Source organism: Ranitomeya imitator, chromosome 2, assembly GCF_032444005.1.
Source record: "Ranitomeya imitator isolate aRanImi1 chromosome 2, aRanImi1.pri, whole genome shotgun sequence".
In the NCBI taxonomy this organism is placed as follows: Eukaryota; Metazoa; Chordata; class Amphibia; order Anura; family Dendrobatidae; genus Ranitomeya; species Ranitomeya imitator.
In genome coordinates, this window is record NC_091283.1 from 561,783,194 (window position 1) to 561,795,443 (window position 12,250).

Genomic DNA, 12,250 nt, shown 5'->3' on the forward strand with positions numbered 1-12,250 from the left:
AACATGCTGAGAGTGGCCCTGGAATTCGGATCACACGCACTCATACAAGTCTATGGGTACTTGTGAAACCTCAGACTGCACAGGATGTCATCTGAGTGCAGTCTGACAGCCGCGGGCACAGACAATGGAGACATTATGTTCTCCGTCTTCTCCACACCTATGATATGATTCTCACACACGACAGAATCGGATCACATTAAGATGACACTTAGCTTTATCTCTGAGAGAGTTAGATCCGAGTGACATTTCCATAATCAGCCTGATTCACTCACCTGAGAGAATCATCGCTTGTTTGACCCCCGTCTTAATGGAACTTGTCATGAGGCACTTCCTATGTAATCCGAGAGGAGCAAGATGTAGTTGCAGTGACACTGATTCCAGCAATGTATCACATGCTGAGCTGCTTGCTGCAGTTTTGATACAATCACTGTTTTATTTGCTGTAGATCTATCAGTTCTCTGGATACTGAGCTCTGTATCACCTCTTCCACACCACTGATTGGCGGCTTTCTGTGAACACTCTGCATAGGCAGAAAGCTGCCGATCAGTGTCGGAGGCAATATTTCACAGAGAAAGAGGACTACATGGCATGAGACAACTCGTCTTCTAGTGATAATCTCCTGTGGATAAACCACAGATTTTATTGGAGCTACAACAAGCAGCTTAGTAAGTGTCACATCGCTAGCATCTGTCCCCTACATCATGCTGCTTTCAGATGACATAGAAAAACCTGCTCACTGATTTATTTTCAAGGGGTTGTCTGAGACTTGCATATTGTTAAATTAATAAGGCACCTTCACCAATCAGCTACTACCTGCTTCGGAAGTTGCCAAATAAAAGCAACTTATTGGCCATAATATAGCAGCCCCCCTCCACACTATCTCCTTGGAGATCAGGTGCAGTACCTGGCTGCAGCCACTAAATGTACAGGGCTGCTATGTTTTCGCTCGCACATTGCTTATTTCTGGCAACTGCTAGTAACCGCTGACGGGTAGGGGTGCTGGGTGTAGGACCCCCAACAATCTGATTTTGATAACTTGTGCTCTGGATAGGGGATCAATACGTAAGTCCATGACAACCCCCTCTACTACAGTACTGTCAGAATTTCCAGTCATTGACGCACCTTATGATACATCAACTATATTTCATATATTTCATATTACATTTCCTATTTAACCCTCGACAACTCCTTAAATAAAGCTGGAGAAGGAGGAAAACCAACGAATGGCTGTTTGTCTTCTGAAAACCATCAGGGCAAAGGTAATATCACCACAAACATTTTTTTTTCATCTGGCTACACATTTACCCAGCCAAATGAATGGGCAACTGTGTAAATAACTGAAATAACTGGAGTCGCACTTTGTTGGTAGTTCTGTGCTATGGCTGATGGTTCAGAGCCCTCAAGTCCTTCTTGTTATGTGTACATGTAAATCGTATGTAGACATATAATTATAGCCACATTGTAAAATAAAGACAATATCAATAATATTCTTGCATTTTTTTTTAAACGGTACATCAATCACAAAAGGTAAATTAATTCTCCAGGTTGTACCGGTTAAAACAATACCAATTACGGTAAGTCTATTACTAATTACACAAAAATTAAAGTAACATCAATCTCCGACAGACGGAGGTGCCGACATTGCTGGTACGGAGCTGCAGCGAGTGATGGGTATGCACTGTTTTTATTTTAATTGGGGTCCTAAATTGATTAAGCTGGGTTGGTCCAGTAGTGCACAACCCCTTTTAATAAAAAATGTATACGGTAAATTTGCGTTTCAGGTGGGTTTTACTAGATTGTAATCCTCTTTATAGAATTGTAAAAGCCTTCTTGAAATGTGATAGCAACATGTCAGCAGTTCTGATGGGTGACAGTGCTGTGCCCCGTTCGCTTCGGATTGGGTGCCCAGATAGGCTCCAGAAAGAGCTGCGCAGAACCAGGCGGCACAAGGGTCTGCTGAGCGCTGCTGCCCCTTTGTTTTAGTAGTTGGTTAGGTCCTCAGCACAGAGATCCCCATAGATCAAAACTACTGACACATCACTATAACATAGCAAAAGTTTTCTCTATGATTATTACCCTTTAACAGTCAGCTCTTGGAGCAAGGAGTATTGGGTGCCATGTGACTGGTGCTTCCTGCACACATTATACATATACACTCACACACATGCTGGCAGCTCAGCAAACATTCCACCATCTACACAATGAGAGAGGAAGTGACTCACCCTCCCACACAAAGGACGGCTTCTCCTGCTTTTTCTGTATGGCTACCCAAGTTTTCATGAACGGCACCGGGCGAGTCCGCTGTTCAAAACACTTCATCACAGCATAATGAAGGCAACTACTGTAGGTAGCAAAGAGTAGAGGAGAAAGAATGGGTTATTGAGGACATGCAGGAATACAGTTTTACTAAAGAAGCTAGTTATTGGCAATATGTGTAATACTTACAGTGAAAACTAGCTCCCATTAAAACAAGAAATTAACATTTCCATCTTAATGGAGTCTATCAGTAAGATCACCAACCCCCAGAAAAAATTGTGCATATGCTAGTATACAGGATTCGGTCTTTAAAATGTAACACACCCACTGACACCTTTTATATCTTCTATCTGTTGCTGCATTTCACAATTAGCGTTTCCGTTCATAAATGAGGCGTTAGATGTTGTGGGCATGACAGAGCACTTTCTGAGCCTTTGCCCCCCCTGGGTTATTTCCCCGCTAGCACCAGCCTCATTAGCATGATTGAGCTGCCTGTATATGTGATGTTAGAGGCCAGGAAAGGAAATAAGACAGTGAGTTATCAATCAAGCTACAGCAGTAGGGGGCAGGGTAGGGAAACAACCTTGGAAGTCAATGGCTCCTTAAGTTCTCTGCTACACCCAGAGTACTTAAAGGGACACTGTCACCTGAATTTGGAGGGAACAATCTTCAGCGATGGAGGCGGGGTTTTTGGGTGTTTGATTCACCCTTTCCTTACCCGCTGGCTGCATGCTGGCTGCAATATTGGATTGAAGTTCATTCTCTGTCCTTCATAGTACACGCCTGCGCAAAGCAAGATTACCTTGTGTAGGCGTGTACTATGGAGGACAGAGAATGAACTTCAATCCAATATTGCAGTCAGCATGCAGCCAGCGGGTAAGGAAAGGGTGAATCAAACACCCAAAAACCCCGCCTCCATGGCTGAAGATTGTTCCCTCCAAATTCAGGTGACAGTGTCCCTTTAACATCGAATTTGCACATGAATAAAAGCACTAATTATAATTGAGAGTGCAGCAACAAATAGAATATATAAAGGCTTGCTTGCCCATATGTGCAGTTTGAGGGCATATAATCGCTCCTTTGTAACTTGCTCTCTGTCACTCCAGCTCTATTCTCTGGTCAGCGCCACCTCCTCCTGTTGCTTCTTAACTTACAGCTTCTTTGCCAGAAATCACACAGCATAAAGGATGGAAATAACATCAGTTAGTCTGGATTTTCACAGAAAGATTGTGTGATGATCATTTTGCCCTGTAATTAAAGGGATTCTCTGGGCACAAAGAATAGATGAATTATCATCACAGTGGCTCAGTGGTTAGCACTGTAGCCTTGCAGCGCTGGGGTCATGGGTTCAAATCCCACCAAGGACAACATCTGCAAGGAGTTTGTATGTTCTCCCCATGTTTCCTCTTACATTCCAAAGACCTACTGATAGGGAATTTAGATTGTGAGCCCCATTGGGGACAGTGATGATAATGTGTGCAAACTGTGAAGTGCTGCGGAATATGTTAGCGCTATATAAAAATAAAGATTATTAACTTATAATTTGTAAAGCGCTGCGGAATATGTTGGCGCTATATAAATAAAAATTATTATTTATTATTATAACTATCTACAATAGAAGATCAGTGGAGGGGGAGTCAACACAAGACCCCCACTGATTGTTTGTTAGAGCTGAATGTAAACATTAAACAGCTCTGCTCAATGTGTAGCAGCCATTACAGGGTGCTGAAGAGAATAGGAGCAGATCTGTATTCCTCAGCAGCAGCTGATACACATTGAAAATGATTACAATTGATAGATGGGAGTACCAGATCCCCCCCCAAATGGTCCGATATTGATGATCTGTCTGGAGGAGGTTCATCAATATTGTATACTTTAAAGATACGTTCCCATGATGAGCTTTAGGTGACTTTTCATGCTGCAGATTTTCTGCACCGTGTTTGTACCTATTTGATTATTTCCGGGGTTTTTTTATGTATTTTTTTATCGCCGTGGGTTATGTCCCTTTTTGGCATGTCATGTTTTAATCAAAACTGCTTAGTTTTTTTATATTTCCTGGTATTAGGCTTTAACAAAACTGTATTGATACTCGTGCAGATGACATGCGTTTTTGATGGATTTCAGCTGTGGAAACACAGTTAACCCCTTCCCGACCCATGACGCCACATAGGCGTCATGAAAGTCGGTGCCAATCCGACCCATGACGCCTATGTGGCGTCATGGAAATATCGCGTCCCTGCAGGCCGGGTGAAAGGGTTAACTCCCATTTCACCCGATCTGCAGGGACAGGGGGAGTGGTAGTTTAGCCCAGGGGGGGTGGCTTCACCCCCCCCCCCCCCCCCCCCCCCGTGGCTACGATCGCTCTGATTGGCAGTTTCACTTTCAACAGCCAATCAGAGCGATTTGTAATATTTCACCTATTATAACGGGTGAAATATTACAATCCAGCCATGGCCGATGCTGCAATATCATCGGCCATGGCTGGAAATACTAATGTGCCCCCACCCCACCCCACCGATCGCCCCCCCAGCCCTCCGATCTGCCGGGTACACTGCCCCGCTCCCCTCCGTCCTGTGCTCCGCTCCCCCCGTGCTCTTGTCCGCTCCCCCCGTGCTTCAATCACCCCCCGTGCTCCAATCACCCCCCCTGCACTCCGATCCACCCCCCCCTGTGCTCCGTTCCACCCCCCCCATGCTCCGTTCCACCCCCCCAGTGCTCCGTTCCACACCTCCCGCGTTCCGATCCACCACCCCCGTGCTCCGATCCACCCCCCCGTGCTCCCCCCCACCCCATCATACTTACCGGTCCTGCCGGGGTCCGTCCGTCTTCTCTCTGGGCGCCGCCATCTTCCAAAATGGCGGGCGCATGCGCAGTGCGCTCGCCGAATCTGCCGGCCGGCAGATTCGTTCAAAGTGCATTTTGATCACTGAGATAGATTATATCTCAGTGATCAAAATAAAAAAATAATAAATGACCCCCCCCCCTTTGTCACCCCCATAGGTAGGGACAATAAAAAAATAAAGAATTTTTTTTTTTTCCACTAATGTTAGAATAGGGTTAGGGGTAGGGTTAGGGGTAGGGTTAGGGTTTCGGTATTGTGCACACGTATTCTGGTCCTCTGCGGATTTTTCTGCTGCGGATTTGATAAATGCGCAGTGCTAAACCGCTGCGGATTTACCGCGTTTTTTCTGCGCCTTTCACTGCGGTTTTACAACTGCGATTTTCTATTGTAGCAGTTGTAAAACCGCTGCGGAATCCGCAGAAAGAAGCGACATGCTGCGGAATGTAAACCGCTGCGTTTCCGTGCAGTTTTTCTGCAGCATGTGTACAGCGATTTTTGTTTCCCATAGGTTTACATTGAACTGTAAACTCATGGGAAACTGCTGCGGATCCGCAGCGTGTGCACATACCTTTAGAATTGGGCTATGTGCACACGGTGCGGATTGGCCGCTGCGGATTCGCAGCAGAGTTCCATCAGGTTTACAGTACCATGTAAACCTATGGAAAACCAAATCCGCTGTGCCCATGGTGCGGAAAATACCGCGCGGAAACGCTGGGTTGTATTTTCCGCAGCATGTCAATTCTTTGTGCGGATTCCAGGTTTTACACCTGTTCCTCAATAGGAATCCGCAAGTGAAATCCGCACAAAAAACACTGGAAATCCGCGGAAAATCCGCAGGTAAAACGTAGTGCCTTTTACCCGCGGATTTTTCAAAAATGGTGCTGAAAAATCTCACACGAATCCGCAACGTGGGCACATAGCCTTAGGGTTAGGGTTGTGGTTAGGGTTGTGATTAGAGTTACGGCTACAGTTGGGATTAGGGTTAGGGGTGTGTTGGGGTTAGTGTTGGAGGTAGAATTGAGGGGTTTCCACTGTTTAGGCACATCAGGGGTCTCCAAACGCAACATGGCGCCACCATTGATTCCAGCCAATCTTGTATTCAAAAAGTCAAATGGTGCTCCCTCACTTCCGAGCCCCGACGTGTGCCCAAACAGCGGTTTACCCCCACATATAGGGTACCAGCATACTCAGGACAAACTGCGCAACAATTACTGGGGTCCAATTTCTCCTGTTACCCTTGGGAAAATAAAAAAATGCTTGCTAAAACATCATTTTTGAGGAAAGAAAAATTATTTTTTATTTTCACGGCTCTGCGTTGTAAACGTCTGTGAAGCACTTGGGGGTTCAAAGTGCTCACCACATATCTAGATAAGTTCCTTGGGGGGTCTAGTTTCTAAAATGGGGTCACTTTAGGGGGGTTTCTACTGTTTAGGCACATCAGGGGCTCTGCAAACGCAACGTGACGCCCGCAGAGCATTCCATCAAAGTCTGCATTTCAAAACGTCACTACTTCACTTCCGAGCCCCGGCGTGTGCCCAAACAGTGGTTTACCCCCACATATGGGGTATCAGCGTACTCAGGAGAAACTGGACAACAACTTTTGGGGTGAAATTTCTCCTGTTACCCTTGGGAAAATAAAAAATTGCAGGCTAAAAGATCATTTTCGAGAAAATAATTTTTATTTTTTATTTTCATGGCTCTGCGTTATAAACTTCTGTGAAGCACTTGGGGGTTCAAAGTCCTCACCACACATCTAGATAAGTTCCTTTCGGGGTCTTGTTTCCAAAATGGGGTCACTTGTGGGGGGTTTCTACTGTTTAGCCACATCAGGGGCTCTGCAAACGCAATGTGACGCCCACAGAGCATTCCATCAAAGTCTGCATTTCAAAACATCACTACTTCACTTCCGAGCCCCGGCATGTGCCCAAACAGTGGTTTACCCCCACATATGGGGTATCAGCGTACTCAGGAGAAACTGGACAACAACTTTTGGGGTCAAATTTCTCCTGTTACCCTTGAGAAAATAAAAAATTGCAGGCTAAAAGATCATTTTTGAGAAAATATTTTTTTTTTTTTTCATGGCTCTGCGTTATAAACTTCTGTGAAGCACTTGGGGGTTCAAAGTCCTCACCACACATCTAGATTAGTTCCTTTGGGGGTCTAGTTTCCAAAATGGGGTCACTTGTGGGGGAACTCCAATGTTTAGGCACACAGGGGCTCTCCAAACGCGACATGGTGTCCGCTAACAATTGGAGCTAATTTTCCATTCAAAAAGTCAAATGGCGCGCCTTCCCCTCCGAGCCCTGCCGTGTGCCCAAACAGTGGTTTACCCCCACATATGAGGTATCGGCGTACTCGGGAGAAATTGCCCAACAAATTTTATGATCCATTTTATCCTATTGCTCATGTGAAAATGAAAAAATTGAGGCGAAAAGAATTTTTTTGTGAAAAAAAAAGTACTTTTTCATTTTTACAGATCAATTTGTGAAGCACCTGAGGGTTTAAAGTGCTCACTAGGCATCTAGATAAGTTCCTTGGGGGGTCTAGTTTCCAAAATGGGGTCACTTGTGGGGGAGCTCCAATGTTTAGGCACACAGGGGCTCTACAAACGCGACATGGTGTCCGCTAACGATGGAGATAATTTTTCATTCAAAAAGTCAAATGGCGCTCCTTCCCTTCCAAGCCTTACCATGTGCCCAAACAGTAATTTACCCCCACATGTGAGGTATCGGTGTACTCAGGAGAAATTGCCCAACAAATTTTAGGATCCATTTTATCCTGTTGCTCATGTGAAAATGAAAAAATTGAGGCGAAAATAATTTTTTTGTGAAAAAAAAGTACTTTTTCATTTTTACAGATCAATTTGTGAAGCACCTGGGGATTCAAAGTGCTCACTAAGCATCTAGATAAGTTCCTTGGGGCGTCTAGTTTCCAAAATGGGGTCACTTGTGGGGGAGCTCCAATTTTTAGGCACACGGGGGCTCTCCAAACGTGACATGGTGTCCGCTAAAGAGTGGAGCCAATTTTTCATTCAAAAAGTCAAATGGCGCTCCTTCCCTTCCAAGCCCTGCCGTGCGCCCAAACAGTGGTTTACCCCAACATATGAGGTATCAGTGTACTCAGGACAAATTGGACAACAACTTTCGTGGTTCAGTTTCTCCTTTTACCATTGGGAAAATAAAAAAATTGTTGCTAAAATTTTTTTTGTGACTAAAAAGTTAAATGTTCATTTTTTCCTTCCATGTTACTTCTGCTGCTGTGAAGTACCTGAAGGGTTAATAAACTTTTTTTATGTGGTTTTGAGTACCTTGAGGGGTGCATTTTTTAGAATGGTGTCACTTTTGGGTATTTTCAGCCATATAGACCCCTCAAACTGACTTCAAATGTGAGTTGGTCCCTAAAAAAAATGGTTTTGTAAATTTCGTTGTAAAAATGAGAAATCGCTGGTCAAATTTTAACCCTTATAACTTCCTAGCAAAAAAAAATTTTGTTTCCAAAATTGTGCTGATGTAAAGTATACATGTGGGAAATGTTATTTATTAACTATTTTGTGTCACATAACTCTCTGGTTTAACAGAATAAAAATTCAAAATGTGAAAATTGCGAAATTTTCAAAATTTTCGCCAAATTTCCGTTTTTATCACAAATAAACGCAGAATTTATTGACCTAAATTTACCACTAACATGAAGCCCAATATGTCACGAAAAAAAAATCTCAGAACCGCTAGGATCCATTGAAGCGTTCATGAGTTATTACCTCATAAAGGGACACTGGTCAGAATTGCAAAAAACGGCAAGGTCTTTAAGGTCAAAATAGGCTGGGTCATGAAGGGGTTAATATTCATGTGCATTTTTACCTATGGAATTTCTACATCTAATGCCAGTCTGTGGGCAAAATGTGCACAGAGAACACAAGAGAAATCCGCAAGAGAAACTGACACGTTGTAGACTTGGCACACACTGCAGGTCAGTTTACGGTAAGTAAAAAAAAAGACACTGTGGGCATGAGAGGACTATAAATTCCATCCACTCTTCTGGGACTGTAAGACGCTGTGGATTTGATGCAATGAAAATACACAGCGTCAAGAACTCACCAAGAACTCATTGTGGGCACACAGCCTTAGGCTGCCGTAACACTAGCAGTATGTGGTCAGTATTTTATCTCAGTATTTGTAAGGCTGGTTTCACACTTGCGTTTCAAAACACATGCGTTTAAAAAAAAAACGCATGTGGTGAAAAAAACGCGGCGTTTTGACGCATTACATGCGTTTTTTCATGCGTTTGCGTTTTTTAAATGCATGCAGATAAATGTGTGACAGCTGCCAATCATCAAAATAAAGTAAAAAACTCACTATAAACAGAAATAGCTAGGGTTAGGGATCCTAACCCTAAAGGGATCCTAACCCTAACCCTACCCCTAAAGGGATCCTAACCCTACCCCTATCCTTAAAGGGATTAGGGGCAGGGTTAGGATCCCTTTATCAATTTTATGGTGTGGGGTGGTTTATCAGTGTGTTTTTTTTGTTTTTTTTAAACGCATGCGTTTTTAACGCATGCAAACGCATGTGGTTAAAAACGCATGCGTTTACATAGACAGCAATGCGTTTTTTTGCGGCAAAAAAAACGCCGCTAAAAATACTACATGTTGCATTTCTGCAACACAACGCATGCAGAAAAAATGCATGCGTTGCAAAAACGCGTCAAAACGCATACAAAAAAACGCATGCGTTTTTAATGTTAAATATAGGTTAAAACCGCATGTGTTATTTTGCGTTTTTTACCACAAAAACGCAAAAAAAAGAAAACGCAAATGTGAAACCACCCTAAGCCAAAACCAGGAGTGGAACAATTAGAGGAAAAGTATAATAGAAACTGTGATGAGGGAACAGCCGCCATCTTGGAACAGGCATGCTATCAGATTGGCGTGACTCCATTTTGTCTCCTGGACACAGGAGTGCTCCTGGCCCCCACCTTTGCTAATGAATAGAGTTCCTATTAGTATGCTAACGGGCTGAGCTCAGTGTAAACTGTAGACGGTAGTTCAAAGCCCCATGAGGAAACCACGCCACAAGGGGGCTTGGAAATGCTTGGGGGCTTAATTAAAACACGCATGCCAAGTGGCCACTGGATACACATCTATTATGGCAGCCCAGCCAAACCGTCTCCAACATGGAATTGTGAATTATGGACGCATCGTCCGAGGTACAGGCTCATAAAAAATATTCTCCTTACCCTAAAGAAATTGTGCATCCAACAGTGTGACTCCCGTGACGGTGGAAGGTCTGAAACCCGAGATATAGGGATCAGCCCCCCACAGGGACCGAATGGGTCCAGGTTTGATCCCAGTACGACCGGCAGAACAAACCACAGGCGCTGGTACTGCCCGTGTGCTGATCCGATCATCCTGAGAGAAGTTATCCCATTTATTAGATATTGGAATAAATCTTGCAGGGAGACAGAGGGGGTGGAGATTACTAAGCCCACCCAGCTGCAGGCAGGGGGGCTCAGCCAGGTATAAGAAGACGCTGAGGTCACTGGGAGGGACTCACTCCACAGAAGAAGATGATGATGATGACATCTTAAGGAACAGGGTATGCCAGCCAGAGGGGAGCAAGCACATGCTTTCTGGGGGCTGCCCGGCAACTAAGTTTTTGGACCTGCGGAATGCTATGCCCCCCGGCTTCCACAAGCGACCTTCGACCTGGTAAATTGACCTCCAGCTTTATACCTTTAAGCCTTGTATTATTGTTGTTATATTGTACTCTGACTGTAACTCTTGATATATTGTGATTGTATATTTCTTGTAATTATCTAGTGCGCCCTTAAGGCAATTAAATCATAAATTAATTTTGGGCTGATCCTTTTACTCTGATTGCGAATCTTAGAATACCCAGGGTGGGTAACAGGGCAGTCTCCCCGGCGGCCATTTGCTCTAGGTGCAGTCCCTTTACTGACCTGAGAGACAAAGGGGGCGCCGGAGAGCTGGACCTGTGTAGTGACGTCACGGATTGGTGACGTGGGAGGAAGGGGTAATCCTTCACAGAAACATCTGCACCACTTCTGCATTTATCACCCACTCCTGGTTTTGGCTTACAAATACTGATGTAAAATACTGACCAAATACTGATAGTGTGACGGCAGCTTTGGGGAACCTAGCCGCCGACCCATGGGCAGCACAGATCACACCATCGCTGCATCATATCGGCCATGTTTAGAAACATAGTTTACTAGACACAAGGGACTGATGCGGCAGCGTTCAGAGAAAAACATGATTTAATAGAGGAGCTAGCCGACACGGGCGCCATGGCCAGCACGTCGCCGAACGCTCTGGATGCCATGCTGTATATGTTTGCTGATGTCGCAGAATATTGTAATCTGCTCTATTATTCCATTTTTTAGGTTTTTTGACGCTTCGGCTACTTTCACACATCAGGTCTTTGCCATCAGGCACAATCAGGCGAATGTTGGAAAAAACGGACCCGGCGCAGATTGTGAAAAACTGATGCGACAAATCCATGTTTTCGATGGATCCAACTAGCATATCCAGATAATTGGATAAAAAAATTTGGAGCATGCTCAGTTTAACAAAATGTAGTCCGGCACCGGAATCCGTCATTTTCTGGATCTGGCACCTTCCGGCTCCTATTCTGGCAAACAGCTGGAAGCGCCGTATTCGGCTTTTTCGCTGGAGACAAAAACGTTGCTGTGGGAAAACCGGAAACGGCAGATTTTCCGGATCCAGCGAAAACCGGATGAAACACAATGTCATCCGGCACTAATACAAGTCTATGGGAAAAAAACGGATCCGGCAGCAACATTCACCAGATCCTTTTTTTTGAAATTTTAGCCGGATTGCGCCTGACAGCCATGATTACAATCCTGATCAGCACTGACACATTCTTGGGATGTCGCAGCAGCTTACACCATATAACATTACATGTAATGAGAAGAAGCCCCTGTGCACACGTCAGTGCGGCGCCCACCATTGCACTTCCCTCAGCCTCTCACTACACACACGAGCCTTTAGTTTCCGTTAGTATAATGCGAGGACACGGCAGTACACCGGCTGCAGGCCTCACTCCGGGCCTCCATGCCCGCACACACGCGGCGGCCCCACGGCCTTTCACCCTCATAAAGTCCTCAATGAACTTG

The 12,250-nt window shown here is 44.7% G+C and overlaps 1 long non-coding RNA gene across 1 annotated transcript in view; it reads right to left on the reverse strand.

The window, feature by feature from the left end:
* LOC138667592 (uncharacterized) overlaps positions 1-12,177 on the reverse strand; it is a 30,166-nt gene extending 17,989 nt beyond the window's left edge. Inside the window, exons 1-2 of the long non-coding RNA XR_011318842.1 lie at positions 12,082-12,177; positions 2,223-2,338 (exon numbers count right to left, since the gene is read on the reverse strand). This is a non-coding gene — a long non-coding RNA (uncharacterized lncRNA). The remainder of the gene's footprint in view (positions 1-2,222; positions 2,339-12,081) is intronic.
* Positions 12,178-12,250: the final 73 nt, after the last annotated feature.